This window comes from Bos grunniens, chromosome 23 (assembly GCF_055505025.1).
Source record: "Bos grunniens cultivar Pamir isolate PY7600 chromosome 23, Bosgru_T2T1.0, whole genome shotgun sequence".
Taxonomy (NCBI): Eukaryota; Metazoa; Chordata; class Mammalia; order Artiodactyla; family Bovidae; genus Bos; species Bos grunniens.
In genome coordinates, this window is record NC_141187.1 from 32,327,680 (window position 1) to 32,342,467 (window position 14,788).

Genomic DNA, 14,788 nt, shown 5'->3' on the forward strand with positions numbered 1-14,788 from the left:
TATTGTGTCTATTAATTTAAAAATACATGCCTAAGCTTTAGTAGTAGCTGTGTAATTGTGAAATAACTGTCACAGAGTTCTGAATTATGAGTAACAAAACAAACATTCCAGAAAAAATTAATCTGCCATAGTAGCTCTTAGATCCCTGCTACTGCTACTGCTAATTCTCTTCAGTCGTGTCCGACTCTTAGCGACCCCATGGACTGCAGCCTATCAGGCTCCTCCGTCCATGGGATTTTCCAGGCAAGAGTACTGGAGTGGGGTGCCATTGCCTTCTCCACTTAGATCCCTACTATAGCTCAGTTTATACCATAAATTTATTTTCAGGTATAGATTCTGTTTTTTGGTGTCAGTTAAATGTCACAAACAGTGATTTTTCTCTGGAGGTTAGAGCTTTGACTGTGCAATCATCACAGAAATATTTATGATTTTTGGTAGATTTCCTCAGCATGTACCACTAAGCAAGTAAGTGCATTTGTGTCTCTTAGTGGAGACAAAAGCATGACAACTATCACACAGTTCCCTCTCCTAGCAGCTAACCATCCTCCTGGTCTAGAACCCTCTCGCCAATTTGCCTGAGAAGTGGTCTTGCAAGCTGGATATGGCAGTGTGGGTAAATTATATACAAGGTCAAGATTCTATCTATATTCCTAACACACCACACTCTTCACCCTTGAGTTAAATACTTGTGAAACCAAGGATTTTGACTCCACAGTAATGCTGAACATATACCTGATAAAAAGCAGTTTGGAGTGCTCTGTACTCAGAATGGTGAGAAATTTCCCCCCTCTCCTTATTACTCAATCAGGTCTTGATAGTTATGCCCAAATAGTCACTTACAAATCCCTCAATGATACTTTATTTGGTACAGAAACCCTCAAGGTCACATGAAGTCACAAAGCCCATTTTCCTGAGTGAGCAGCTACTTGTCTGCTCCTGAGGACTGCCACAAAACAGATTTATTTGTTTTAAGCAAATGCTTGAGCATCATTTGGATGTGTATTTTACTTCAGAATAAATTATAGATAATAAAGGTATCTAGATCCCAGGCTAAAATAATAATAAAAAAAGATCACTTAAAAGATATTACATACCTAAAGTTCAGTTCTATTTTGTAAATTTTTCAAATGATATCTACTGTTACAAGCTTTCCCTCTTTAGTTCCCAGAACAGGGATTGAACCCATGCCCCCTGCAGAAGAACAGGGAGCCTATACCCCGGAACACTAGGGAATTCCCTCCTTTTGAATTCTTAATATCTGTGAAATGGTTGCAGTGGGTGTACCCATGCCTTGGCTAAATTATTTGATCCCATCTGTAGTTTGAACTGTCAATACACCCAAGAGAAATTCATAATCTTTCATCATTTTTGCCTTCTGAGGAATACAAGGTGAACACAGTGTTCTCAGGAAATGTGTCACCCTTGGAAGCCTGAAGTATCAGTATGACTCCCATGAAACACAATTCCTTTATGTATTTATTTTAATTGGAGGCTGATTACTTTAAAATATTGTGGTGGTTCTTGCCATACATTCACATGAATCAGCCATGGGTGTACATGTGTTACCCATCCCAAATCCTCCTCCCACCTCCCTCCCCATCTCATCCCTCAGGGTCATCCCATTGCACCAGCCCTGAGCACCCTGTCTCATGCATTGAACCTGGACCGGTGATCTGTTTCACATATGATAATATACATGTTTCAATGCTATTCTCTCAAATCATCCCACCTTCACCTTCTCCCACAGAGTCCAAAAGTCTGTTCTTTACATCTGTGTCTCTTTTGCTGATCCGCATATAGGGTCATTGTTACCATCTTTCTAAATTTCATATAATTGCATTAATATACTATATTGGTGTTTTTCTTTCTGACTTACTTGCTCTGTATAATAGGCTCCAGTTTCATCCAGCTCATTAGAACTAAATAAAATGCATTCTTTTTAGTAGCTGAGTAATATTCCATTGTGTATATGTACCACAACTTTCTTATCCATTCGTCTGCCGATGGACATATAGGTTGACTCCATTGGCTATTGTTCTGGCTATTGTAAACAGTGCTGCGATGAACATTGGGGTAAATGTGTCTCTTTCAATTCTGGTTTCCTTGGGAAACACAGTTCTTAACCAGCACCAGATTGACTAGCAATTAGAAAATAATACAAAACAAGAGCAACAACATGTGCAATGTCTGTGAGGCCCCAAACCAGTCAGACACTGCTTCCTGAATCTAGGTTTTTAAAATGGAATATATAAAATAAATGAGGGACTCTCACTTATTTAACTTGCATCATTCAAGTCAGCAAAGGAAGGCTTGAGAGTTTCTCGCTTGATATGTGTCCTCACCTTTGTAGTGTTCTGGCTTTTAGGACTTTTATTCATTAGAACAATTGTAGTCTGTAGACTGTAGGTTTATCACATTCTAAATAGACCCTATCCACCCTGCTAAAAACATTAGTAGAATGGTAATCAGCATATAGTGACCCCTGTAATATCCTCATTTATCTCCTAGTCAGTAGATTTCAGTGTTAACTGTTTGTTTGCCCAGGGTTCTGCTCTAACCAGGGTCACTGAGGACGGAAGAACAGATTATAGTTCTCTGTCAACTCTTTCCTCTGTAGGTGTGCTCTTTTCTGATGCCTGTTTGTATTATGACTGAGAGCTTCTTCCGTCTTTTAAGTATTGTAGCATAGTTCAACTTGATATGGCAGACTCAGAACCACAGTGTATGGAAATGTCTTGTGGATGTGGTTTCCTGGAAAGGGGTACTCTGTGTAAATGCAGAAATGAGAAGTTGTATGTCTCCTGAATCAGAGGGTTCAGGGGAAGGTGTCCCTGAAGCAGCTATAGGGATTGGGTATTCATGCTCCTTTTAAACAGTCTATTCTACTGATGTATATTGTTTGGTGGATTCTTTTAACCATTTTGTAGTGAATTAAATCCACAATGTCTTTAGAAGCTGCAAGTTATTCTAATTAGGTGACCATTTCTGAGGGTAATTTTAACCTCTTTTGAGAGTGAAACTCTTCAGTTGTGAAAAGTGAAAGTCACTCCGTTGTGTCCAACTCTTTGTGACCTGACGGAGTGTAGCCCATGAGGCTCCTCTGTCCATGGCATTCCTCAGGCAAGAATAATGGAGTGGGTTGCCATTTCCTTCTCCAGGGGATCTTCCTGACCCAGGGATCTTCCTTGAGGATTGAACCTGGGTATCTTGCACTGAAGCAGATATTTTACCCTCTGAGCCACCAGGGAAGCTGTTGCTGTACCTGTGGCTTTAGTCTCACTGAAGCATCCTAGGCATTTCCAGTGATTAGGTTATTGGGGATACTCAGGATCAATGCAATGTCACTGTTAGTTGTCAAAGCCTTTCTCAGGAGCCCTGTCCTGATTTTGTGTTAGCTGGTCACAAGTAGTGCTTAGTAAATATTTTTCAGTCCTTATTTCATGCATTTGAGGATTGTTAAATAGTATCCAAAGATTCTCTTTAGAAAGCTTCTTAATAATGCATCCACTCATTGAGAATTGTTTGGTTTAATATAAATAAAGTGAGCACCATAGTCATCAATGTTATTTTTATCATAAGGTCAATCTCTCTCTGAATTTACTCCCCATCTTGGAAAAAAGCTCCAGTACTTCCCAAAGAATATTTCTCCTCATATTCCTCCCCAGCATGTTCAATGTGGTTTATATTTGGCTTTAAATAACACACATTACTAAGTGATTACACACAGCTGGATGTGAACATCCACAAACTCGCACTGTACATGCAACCACTTTTAGATTGATCTCTTAACTCTTTCCTGAGGATGAACAGTAGAAGGAAATGTTTTCTTTAGCTTATATCACTTAGAAGATACAGGTTTATATATGGTGTAATTTCAGTGTTTTCAGAAATAAGGACAAATACACACAAGTCAATGTGGTAATTTTTTATTCCTGCAAGTCACATTAAAAAGAAAATTGATAAAATTTGCTGCACTAAGGAGCTTCATGGAAGAAATCATGCTCCTTTTGCTGTTACGATGAATATACAAAATATTAAACTTTTAGAAGTGCCATTCTTTCAGACTCTGGATTGAAATTGGGATCATAAAGAGAAGGCAGTCTCTGTATTTAGGATTAAGTTAGAGTATTTTCCTTTATTAACTATGTAGAAATTTTTGTCTTAACCAATAGTGAACATCTGAGTTAGGAGAGGAAAAATAAGTAGGATGAAAGAAATGAATAATAACTCTTATTTTCATTTATTTTCCTCTATATCTAATGAGATGTAAATTGAGCAAGTTTAAAGAGTACAAAGTGTGATTTGATATACCTACATATGGTAAAGTGATTACTACATAGTGTTAGCTAAGATCTTTATCTTGTCAAATATTTATTCCCCTTATAAAATTTAAAAAGCTTCATTTTTTTGATTCCTCAGAAATTAATTTTTAGCTGGAAGTTTGGACCTATTTGCCAACATCTCCCCATTTCTTCTACCTCTTTGGCCCTGGTAACCACCATTCTTCCCTCTGTTTGTAACAAGTTCAGCTTTTCTGATGCCACATGTATGTGAGATCATACAGCATTTGTCTTTCTCCTCTGACATTTCACTGAGCATAATGCTCTCAAGGTCCATCCATGTTGCTGCAAAGGGCAGTATTTCATTCTTTCTCATTAATGAATAATATTCTTTTGGATATGCATAGAACTTTTTCTTTAGCCATTCACCTCTTTGGTCACCTATGTTTTTTTCTGTATCTTGTCTATTGTGAAAAATGAGGCCATTGAACATGGGAGTGCAGATAGTGATTTCATTTTATTTGGTGTACCTAGAATTTGGATGGAGAAAGCAATGGCACCCCACTCTGGTACTCTTGCCTAGAAAATCCTGTGGACGGAGCCTGGTAGGCTGCAGTCCATGGGGTCTCGAAGAGTCGGACATGACTGAGCGACTTCACTTTCACTTTTCACTCTCATGCATTGGAGAAGGAAATGGCAACCCACTCCAGTGTTCTTGCCTGGAGAATCCCAGGGATGGGGGAGCCTGGTGGGCTGCCGTCTATGGGGTCGCACAGAGTCGGACACGACTGAGGGGACTTAGTAGTAGCAGCAGCAGAATTTGGATTGCTGGATAACATGGAAATTCTATCTTTAGTTTTTTTGGTATCTTCATATTATCCTTCATAGTGGCTTACCAAATTACATTCGCATCAACAGTACATAGGTGTTCCTTTTCCAATTACACCAACTGTTGTTATCCTTTATCTTTTTAATGATAGCTATTCTTTTATTTTCTTCCAGCCTCACTGAGGAATATTTTCTTCTAGAAGTTTTATGACTTCATGTCTTATATACAGTATTGCATAGGTTTGAGATGTATAGAATAGTAATTTGAGTTACATACATCATGAAATGATGATCACAATATGTGTGTGTATATATCATTTTTCAGATTCTTAACCTTTATTGGGTACAAAAATAGTTACAAAATATTGACTATAGTTTCTTCTGCTGTACAGTAGGTCCTTGTTCTATTCAGCCTTTATCTTGTCTTCTAGAGATAGAAGTGGAGAAGACAATGGCACCCCATTCCAGAACTCTTGCCTGGAAAATCCCATGGATGGGGGAGCCTGGTAGGCTGCAGTCCATGGGGTCTCGAACAGTCAGACACGACTGAGTGACTTCATTTTCTTGGCAACCCACTCCATTGTTCTTGCCTGGAGAATCCCAGGGACGGGGGAGCCTGGTGAGGTCGCACAGAGTTGGACACGACTGAAGCGACTTAGCAGTAACAGCAGCAGAGATAGAAGAGATACAATCTTCTCCTGGGTTTTGACAGAAAGTCTCAGGAGTCTTATTTTCTCAGCCCTGAAAGACTCTTGGACCTTAAGTTCTGCCCCTCACAGACGTCTAGCTTAGCTTTTTAGCCCCTGCTTCATGAAGCTTCAAAATTTGGCAACTGCCTTACCCAAGAGAACTATGTGTTAGAGAAAGGACCCCGTACCCCAGCGAGTTTTTGTTCCCTAAGCATAATGGAGTTGCAGGATAGATTGTTCCATATTTTTGAAACTTTGGTCTGGCTTTCTGGATTCCCAGGGAGTCCACTGGAAATAGAAATGTCCACTGGAAAAATCTGGCCACATAGTTAAGTCTCTTTAACTTTTCAGCTTGTCACTCTAGCCTTACATGAGTGTTTGGCTGTTCATGTTTTCATGGCAAAGTCTCTCTCTATGTGCCACGCTCAATCCTCAGCTTACACTCAAGTTCATCAAATGCTCTAAGAGAGAGAAAAAAAAAAAAAGCACTTGCCCTTCAGCTCACCTCAGAAGTGTTCAGTGTTTTCTGTTATTCATGTCTACATCACCCTCATCACTTTCACAACATTTATAATGGCTTCATAAATACGGTTGCTAAAATTAATTTGACCTTTCCAAGTACAATTGTTCCTCAGTATTATTGGCCAGGGGTTGTTTCAGGCACTTCCTCCCACCCACTCCTATACTAGAAAAGCTGGATGCTCAAATCCTTTATGGAGAATGACAGATCAAATGGATCCATGTTTGGTTGAGTCTGTGGCTAAGGAGGAGTGACTGGACTTGCAGTGGGAACTTTGATCAGCTGTAACCTAGTGCACCTTATTGGGAAATGAAATTCACAAAAGACTACCTTGAATGAAATGATAAATTTTCAGCATTTATTTTCTGAAAAGGAAAAAAATTAAGCATCTAGATGATTATAGAGTATGGAACTTTAGTGCCAAAAAATGATATGGTTATCAGTGAAGCTAGCTGTCATGGTTTGAAAGAAAATTCCAAGGGGTTGATATAAAAAAATCATATCTTCTCTATTACAAAAAATATAATCAGAAATCACTCATATTCAGTACAAGCAGAGATAAGAATAGTACAGAACTCAACAATTCAGTAATCTATTTTCACTTAAATGAAGAAAATCCTTGTTCTATTATTTCATTAGCAGAATAGTACATGAAAAACCATCCAACTTTCCATTATTAAATAAGAACTATTTAAGAAGAACATATTTGCACAAAGGCACATTGAGCTTACCAGACAATTATTTCTGTGTTTTACATTGTTTTATAAAGTCCTTTCATTATCTGCCTTTTTATCATATCCTATTAAATACTAAAAATATTAAAATCTCTGGTAAAAGAAAATATTTTTGGCTACTAGTAAATTATGCATTTTTGCATGCTACATTATAAAAATGCAGATATACAAACAAATATTCACAACAAATGTCTTTTTCAGTCAAGATAAACTTAATTCAAGGCAATATAAACCCAGGAGTAGAATTTTCATCTGAAAATTATCACTATGATTTTTGTCTCAAGACCTGGTTACTAAGTATCTACATGGAATGAAGAGACCAGAGAGACTCACAGGACACATGATCTTGAATTGAGATCTTCATTAAATTGAGATCTTCAAGACAAGGTTCGTCTGAGTTGGCCAAAAATTGCTAATATCTAAACACTTTAAATGGAGAAGGCAATGGCACCCCACTCCAGTACTCTTGCCTGGAAAATCCCATGGATGGAGGAGCCTGGTAGGCTGCAGTCCATGGGGTTGCTGGGAGTCAGACACAACTGAGCGACTTCACTTTCAGTTTTCACTTTCCTGCATTGGAGAAGGAAATGGCAACCCACTCCAGTGTTCTTACTTGGAGAATCCCAGGGACAGGGGAGCCTGGTGCTGTCTATGGGGTTGCACAGAGTTGGACACGACTGAAGTGACTTAGCATAGCATAACATAAACACTTTAAATCTATTAAAGATGGTCAATGGATAGAAGAAACTTAGATCACTGAGAAGATAAAGCCAAATTTTATGTGAAAGTAACAAAAATATTTAGTGTGATCATTTAGAATCAAAGTATTCTGCTAATATCTGGTTTATTTAAAACTTTTAAGAAGTAAATGATTTGAAGTCCAGCATCCATACAGAAAGTGCAAGTACTTTAAGTTTCAGGTTTGATGAATTTTCACAGATTGAATACTTTGTATCACCAATATCCAGATCAAGAATCACAACCTGACCAGAACTCCAGAATGCCCCTCCCCCACATATCTTCCAAGGGAGAACTCCCAGTCCCCAGGGGAACCACTGTTCTGACTTTCAATACCAGAGATTTGTTGTGCCTTGGTTGAATTTTATGTAAATGGAATCATACAGTAGGAAGTATTTTGTATGTAGTTTTCTCACTGTAAGTCACGTTTGTAAGAATCATTCATGTTTTTGTACGTGTAATTATTGTTCATTCCCATTATTGTGTAGTACATGATATACCATAGTTTATTTTTAGAATATCTTATTTAACATATATTCTCCCTAGCAAAAGGTTTAGCTCAATGGGGACAGGAGCTTCTGTCTCACTGATATGTTTCAAGTACCTAGAACACTGTCTCGCACATGGATGTGTTTGATTAAATTAACCAGTTTTTAGTCACTCAGAAGTGTTCCATTGCAGAACTTCCTGGGCCTGCAAGCACTGCTTTAACTCTGCCTCAAGTCTAGGATTCTCCTCATTTGTCTCCTTAGTGCCCCTTTGACTTCCTTGTTTCTCAAAGTGTAAATCAGGGGATTAAGCAGGGGAGTCACCAGAGTATAGAACAGTGCAATGCTTTTGTTCACATCCTGTGAATAGCTGGAAGGAGGCTGAAGGTACATGGAGATGAGCGTCCCAAAGAAAATAATCACTACCATTAGGTGAGAACCACAGGTTCCAAAAGCCTTCTGTCTCCCTTGGGCCGACTTTATCTTCAGGACTGCACGGGTAATGTGACCGTAGGATACTAAGATGAGTGACAGGGGCACCACCAAAAAAGAACACACTGACAGCAAAGAGTTCAGCCTCATTGACAGAGGTGTTGGTGCAGGCCAGTTTCAGCATCACTGGAACTTCACAGAAGAAATGGTCCACTTGGTTTTTACCACAGAGGGGAAGAGTCATGGTCAGTGCTGTCTGGACTACAGAATTGCCAAAGCCTGTAAGCCAAGCAGTTACAACCAGCTGCAAGCAAAGCTGGGGATGCACGATCACCATGTAGTGGAGGGGACGGCACACAGCTACATAGCGGTCATAGGCCATGACAGACAGGAGGACACACTCTACTCCCCCGAGTCCCAAGGCAATGAAGAGCTGGGCCACACAGCCGCCATAGGTGATGGTCTTGTCCTTCCCCTTAAAGTTGGCCAGGGTCTGAGGGACAGTGCAAGTAGTCAAACAAAGATCCATAAAAGAGAGGTTGGAGAGGAAGAAGTACATAGGGGAGTGGAGGTGAGGATCCATCGTTGACAAAAGCATAATGGCGCCATTGCCTAAACAGCTCAAGGAGTAGATGATCAGGATGACCTCAAAGAGAGCCGTTTCCAGCTGGGGCTGGTTGGAGAAGCCCAGGAGAATGAATCCAGAGAAGGCGCTGTCATTAGCTCTTTCCATTGTACTCTGCTTGTTGGAGTTAAGAAGACTCCATACTTTTATGTTTAATCCACTTCTTTTCTCCTAGACTTTGATTAGAAGCTTGAGGCATTTTCACAGTTACCCTTTTGTTGACAAAAACGGGAGTACTAGAGAGTTACTTTGTAAGAGTACCTTCCATGTTTCACGCACTGACCAAAGCACTTTCTAGGCAATTTGTCAGAACAACTCTATAAGCTCGGCATTATCATGATTTCTACTAAATAATGAAGGAACTGAGGGTTAAAGAGGTGCAGTGATTTTATGAGAGTGATGTATTTAATAAACCACTGAGGCAGGATTCCAACAGACTCTACAATATAAGTTTTTAACTTTTGGGGACACTGTCTGTCTTTATGACTGTATGAACTAGAAAGATAACTCAAAAGTTTCTCAAAAATTAAATCTAAATGTTCTAAATAAGACACAAATATGTACTGCCTCAGTACTAGCTTCCCCTCCCCGCCACCCTGCCCCGGAGGATTGAATATATTTAAAGACCAGCTTTCCTGGTTATGTTTTGTGTAGAGAAAAACTTTATTTTTCTGAAGATGCAAAGATAATAGAATTTACTATTAACAATTTTATTCAGTTGGGAACAATACATTTTAATGTGTGGAGTAATGGAGCCTTTGGTGTTGAGTCTGTAATCATTTCTTTGATTGGAAACGTTTTATTGGAAGTGATCTAAGATTTTATTGTATCCAAACTGAAAGTTCCAGAGGGACTCAGTCTGAGTAACCATCATTATAACCACCTGCAGTGAAAACTTAGGAAATCATCACTAGCTTTTAATTTTCTTTCACTTTATAAGTCTTTTGAAATTGTAAAATGGACTGGAATGGGTGTATTTAACTCAGAATACCATTATACCTACTCCTGTGGGTAAGAATCCCTTAGAAGAAATGGAGTAGACATCATAGTCAACGAAAGAGTCCAAAATGCAGTACTTGGATGCAGTCTCAAAAATGACAGAATGATCTCTGTTCGTTTCCAAGGCAAACCATTCAATATCATGGTAATACTGAAGAAGCTGAAGTTGGATGGTTCTATGAAGACCTACAAGACCTTCTAGAAGCAACACCCCCAAAAGATGTCCTTTTCATTATGGGGGACTGGAATGCAAAAGTAAGGAGTCAAGAGATACCTAGAGTAACAGGCAAATTTGGCCTTGGAGTACAGAATGAAGCAGGGCAAAGGCTAATAGAGTTTTGCCAAGAGAATGCACTGGTCATAGCAAACACCCTCTTCCAACAATACAAGAGAAGACTCTACACATGGACATCACCAGATGATCAGTACCAAAATCAGATTGATTATTTTCTTTGCATCCAAAAATAGAGAAGCTCTATAAGGTCAGCAAAAACAAGACCAGAAATTGACTGTGGCTCGAATCATGAATTCCTTATTGCCAAAATCAGACTTAAATTATAGAAAGTAGGGAAAACCACTAGACCATTCTGACCTAAATCAAATCCCTTATGATTATACAGTGGAAATGACAAATAGATTCAAGGGATTAGATCTGATAGATAGAGTGCCTGAAGAACTATGGACAGAGGTTCATAACATTGTACAAGAGGCAGGGATCAAGACCATCCCCAAGAAAAAGAAATGCAAAAAGGCAAAATGGCTGTCTGAGGAGGCCTTACAAATAGCTGTGTATAGAAGAGAAGCAAGAGGCAAAGGAGAAAAGGAAAGATATACCCATTTGAATGCAGAGTTCCAAAGAATAGCAAGGAGAGATAAGAAAGCCTTCCTCAGCAATCAATGCAAAGAAATAGAGGAAAACAATAGAAGGGGAAAGTCTAGAGATCTCTTCAAGAAAATTAGAGATACCAAAGGAACATTTCATGCAAAGATGGGCACAATAAAGGACAGAAATGGTATGGACCTAACAGAAGCAGAAGATATTAAAAGAGGTGGCAAGAATACACAGAGGAACTATACAAAAAAGATCTTCCTGACCCAGATAATCACCATGGTATGATCACCAACCTAGAGCCAGTCCTTCTGGATTGTGATGTCAAGTGGGCCTTAGGAAGCAGCACTACAAACAAAGCTACTGGAAGTGATGGAATTCCAGTTGAGCTATTTCAAATCCTAAAAGATGATGTGGTGAAAGTGCTGCACTCAATATGCCAGCAAATAGGGAAAACTCAGCTAGTGGCCACAGGACTGGAAAAGGTCAGTTTTCATTCCAATCCCAAAGAAAGGCAATGCCAAAGAATGCTCAAACTACCACACAATTGCCCTCATCTCACATGCTAGTAAAGTAAAATTCTCCAAGCCAGGCTTCAGCAGCACATGAACTGTAAACTTCCAGATGTTCAAGCTGGTTTTAGAAAAGGCAGAGGAAACAGAGATCAAATTGCCAGCATCTGTTGGATCATTGAAAAAGCAAGAGAGTTCAAAAAAAAAAATATCTACTTCTGCTTTAATGACTATACTAAAGCTGTTGATTGTGTGGACCACAACAAACTGTGGAAAATTCTTAAAGAGATGGGAATACCAGACCACCTGACCTGCCTCTTGAGAAATCTGTATGCAGGTCAGGAAGGAATAGTTAGAAATGGACATGGAACAACAGACTGGTTCCAAATAGGGAAAGGAGTATGTCAAGGCTGTGTATTGTCATCCTGCTTTTTTAAACTTATATGCAGAGTACATTATGCAAAATGCTGGGCTGGATGAAGCACAAGCTGGAATCAAGATTGCCAGGAGAAATATCAATAACCTGAGATATGCAGATGAACCACCCTTATGGCAGAAAGTGAAGAGGAACTCAAAAGCCTCTTGAAGAAAGTGAAAGAGGAGAGTGAAAAAGTTGGTGTAAAACTCAACATTCAGAAAACTAAAATCATGGCATCTGGTCCCATCACTTCATGACAAATAGGTGGGGAAACAATGGAAACAGTGACAGACTTTATTTTTCTGGGCTCCAAAATCACTGCAGATGGTGACTGTATCCATGAAATTAAAAGACGCTTACTCTTTGGAAGGAAAGTTAGGACCAACCTAGACAGCATATTCAAAAGCAGAGACATTACTTTGTCAACAATGGTCCATCTAGTCAAGGCTATGGTTTTTCCAGTAGTCATGTATGGCTGTGAGAGTTGGACTATAAAGAAAGCTGAGCACCAAAGAATTGATGCTTTTGAACTGTCCCCTGGACTGCAAGGAGATCCAACCAGTCCATCCTAAAGGAGATGAGTCCTGGGTGTTCATTGGAAGGACTGATACTGAAGCTGAAACTCCAATACTTTGGCCACCTGATGCGAAGAGCTGACTCATTGGAAAAGATCCTGATGCTGGGAAAGATTGAAGGCAGGAGGAGAAGGGGACGACAGAGGATGAGATGGTTGGATGGCATGACTGACTCTGGGAGTTTGGGTAGACTCCGGGAGTTGGTGATGGATAGGGAGGCCTGGCGTACTGTGGTTCATGGAGTCGCAAAGAGTCGGACATGACTGAGTGACTGAACTGAACTGAACAGGTTACCTAAAGAAGAGAAATATTTCATAATAGCACTGCAGCCTAGAAAAGAGTCTAGTATATATAGGAGGTTTACAAAATAATTTTGTTAAATAAGTGAAAAGGAAGTTCAAAAACTGTAAAGGACTTTAGAAACTGAATTTAGGAGCTATAGAAATTTATAAACGTACAAGAGGAAAAAAAATGAATTTTTGAACAAGAGTTAAAAGCAGTCTTGACTGTTCTAATTTTATATTTTTTAATTGCTAGGTTTTATGGAAACTTGTAGGACTCCAACTTTTGTAAACATCACTTTTTTATTAACAAAATCCATGACCAGGCAGGAGGATCTTCTGCTGCCTCTCAATTACACATTTTCTGTTGGTTCTTAGTACTTCAATTCCTTTTATTACAAGTTTTTTAGTGATTATTTTGTGGCTTGGTGGCTGTTGTTACTGTGGCATCAAAACGTTAAATTAATTTGGAATTAAAAGTTCTAAAACGCAATTAAATTGGAACAGGATACTTGGTCTAACTATCAGTCTACTGCTAATAATCTCTGAGATTTTAAAGGCTGCCCTCCAACCCATGCATCTTGGTCTTTTCTGCTTCCTAATAATAGAAATAACATTATTAGCTTTTAATAAGAGATAATGTCTTTAGTTCTTTACTGAAAGCTGGTAGGTTTGTGTTCCAAGAGATCTATTGTCATATTTTGAGTAAGCTCTTCTCATTCTTTTCACATTTTTTAGTGATCCCATGATTAAGATCCCATGGTTAAGATTAAGGTCCCATGGTTCTTAATTCTGGTATCCTCTAGATTATCAGGCCCTTTTTTCAAAATATCCAGAATCATAAAACTGGCATTAGTTACTACAATTTGTTTTATCAAATGTATTGTTCTTACTTTTGCTTCTTCCCTCTATCCTTGTACTTTAGGAGTCACAGAGAGTGACCTTTTCCTGTCTATCATGGTGCCAGCTGAAGTCTTTGGCAATGTTTTTGAATAGGCTATTTCTCATAGATCACTGAAATGTCATAACATTCAGTCTGGAACATGATGGGAAATGATTTTGTTTTTCTCAGTGATTCACAGAATGTGATCTGAATTAAGAAAAAGTTCATTCTGACAAGAATATGTAAAATTCTTTGTAATTACAAAAAGTAGAATCAAATTGACATGAGCATTTAAAACAAATTTCCATGCTGCTGCTGCTAAGTTGCTTCAGTCGTGTCCGACTCTGTGCGACCCCATAAATGGCAGCCCACCAGGCTCCCCCATCCCTGGGATTCTCCAGGCAAGAACACTGGAGTGGGTTGCCATTTACCTATCTGCTATACAGAATACCACAATTTAGAGATTTAAAACAGCAGAAATTTATCATTTTACAATTCCGGAGGTTAGAAGGTCCAAAATATAGGTCCTCCAGGACCTCTGAAACCTGTTGGGGAGAATATATCTTTGCAACTGTCTAGTTTCTGGTGCTTTGGTGATAATTTTAGGGGTTTTTTGACTTGCAGCAGCAGCCTTTCAATTACTTTCTTGGCAGTCACATGGCAGTGTCCTTGCTTCTCTGTTCTGTGTTTCTTTATATTGTATTAGGGATCACACTAGTGAGTAGAACCTCATCTTAACTTCATTACATCTGCAGAGATTCTACTTTCAAATAAGGTCATATAAACAGGAATTTGGGTTTTGGATTTCAACCTACCATTGGATGGGAGAGGGGACACAATTCAACCAATAGCAAGTATAATGTAATCATGCCTGTTAACTTGTAACAATTCTTTACTGTAAGTGCCTAGTATGCAGTGGTAAGCCTAAGATGCAGGTATTAGTTCTATCTTAGTCTA

General features: G+C 39.0%; 1 pseudogene; it reads right to left on the minus strand.

The window, feature by feature from the left end:
* Positions 1 to 8,496: 8,496 nt before the first annotated feature.
* On the minus strand, positions 8,497 to 9,442 carry LOC147347362 (olfactory receptor 2B8-like; annotated as a pseudogene).
* Positions 9,443 to 14,788: the final 5,346 nt, after the last annotated feature.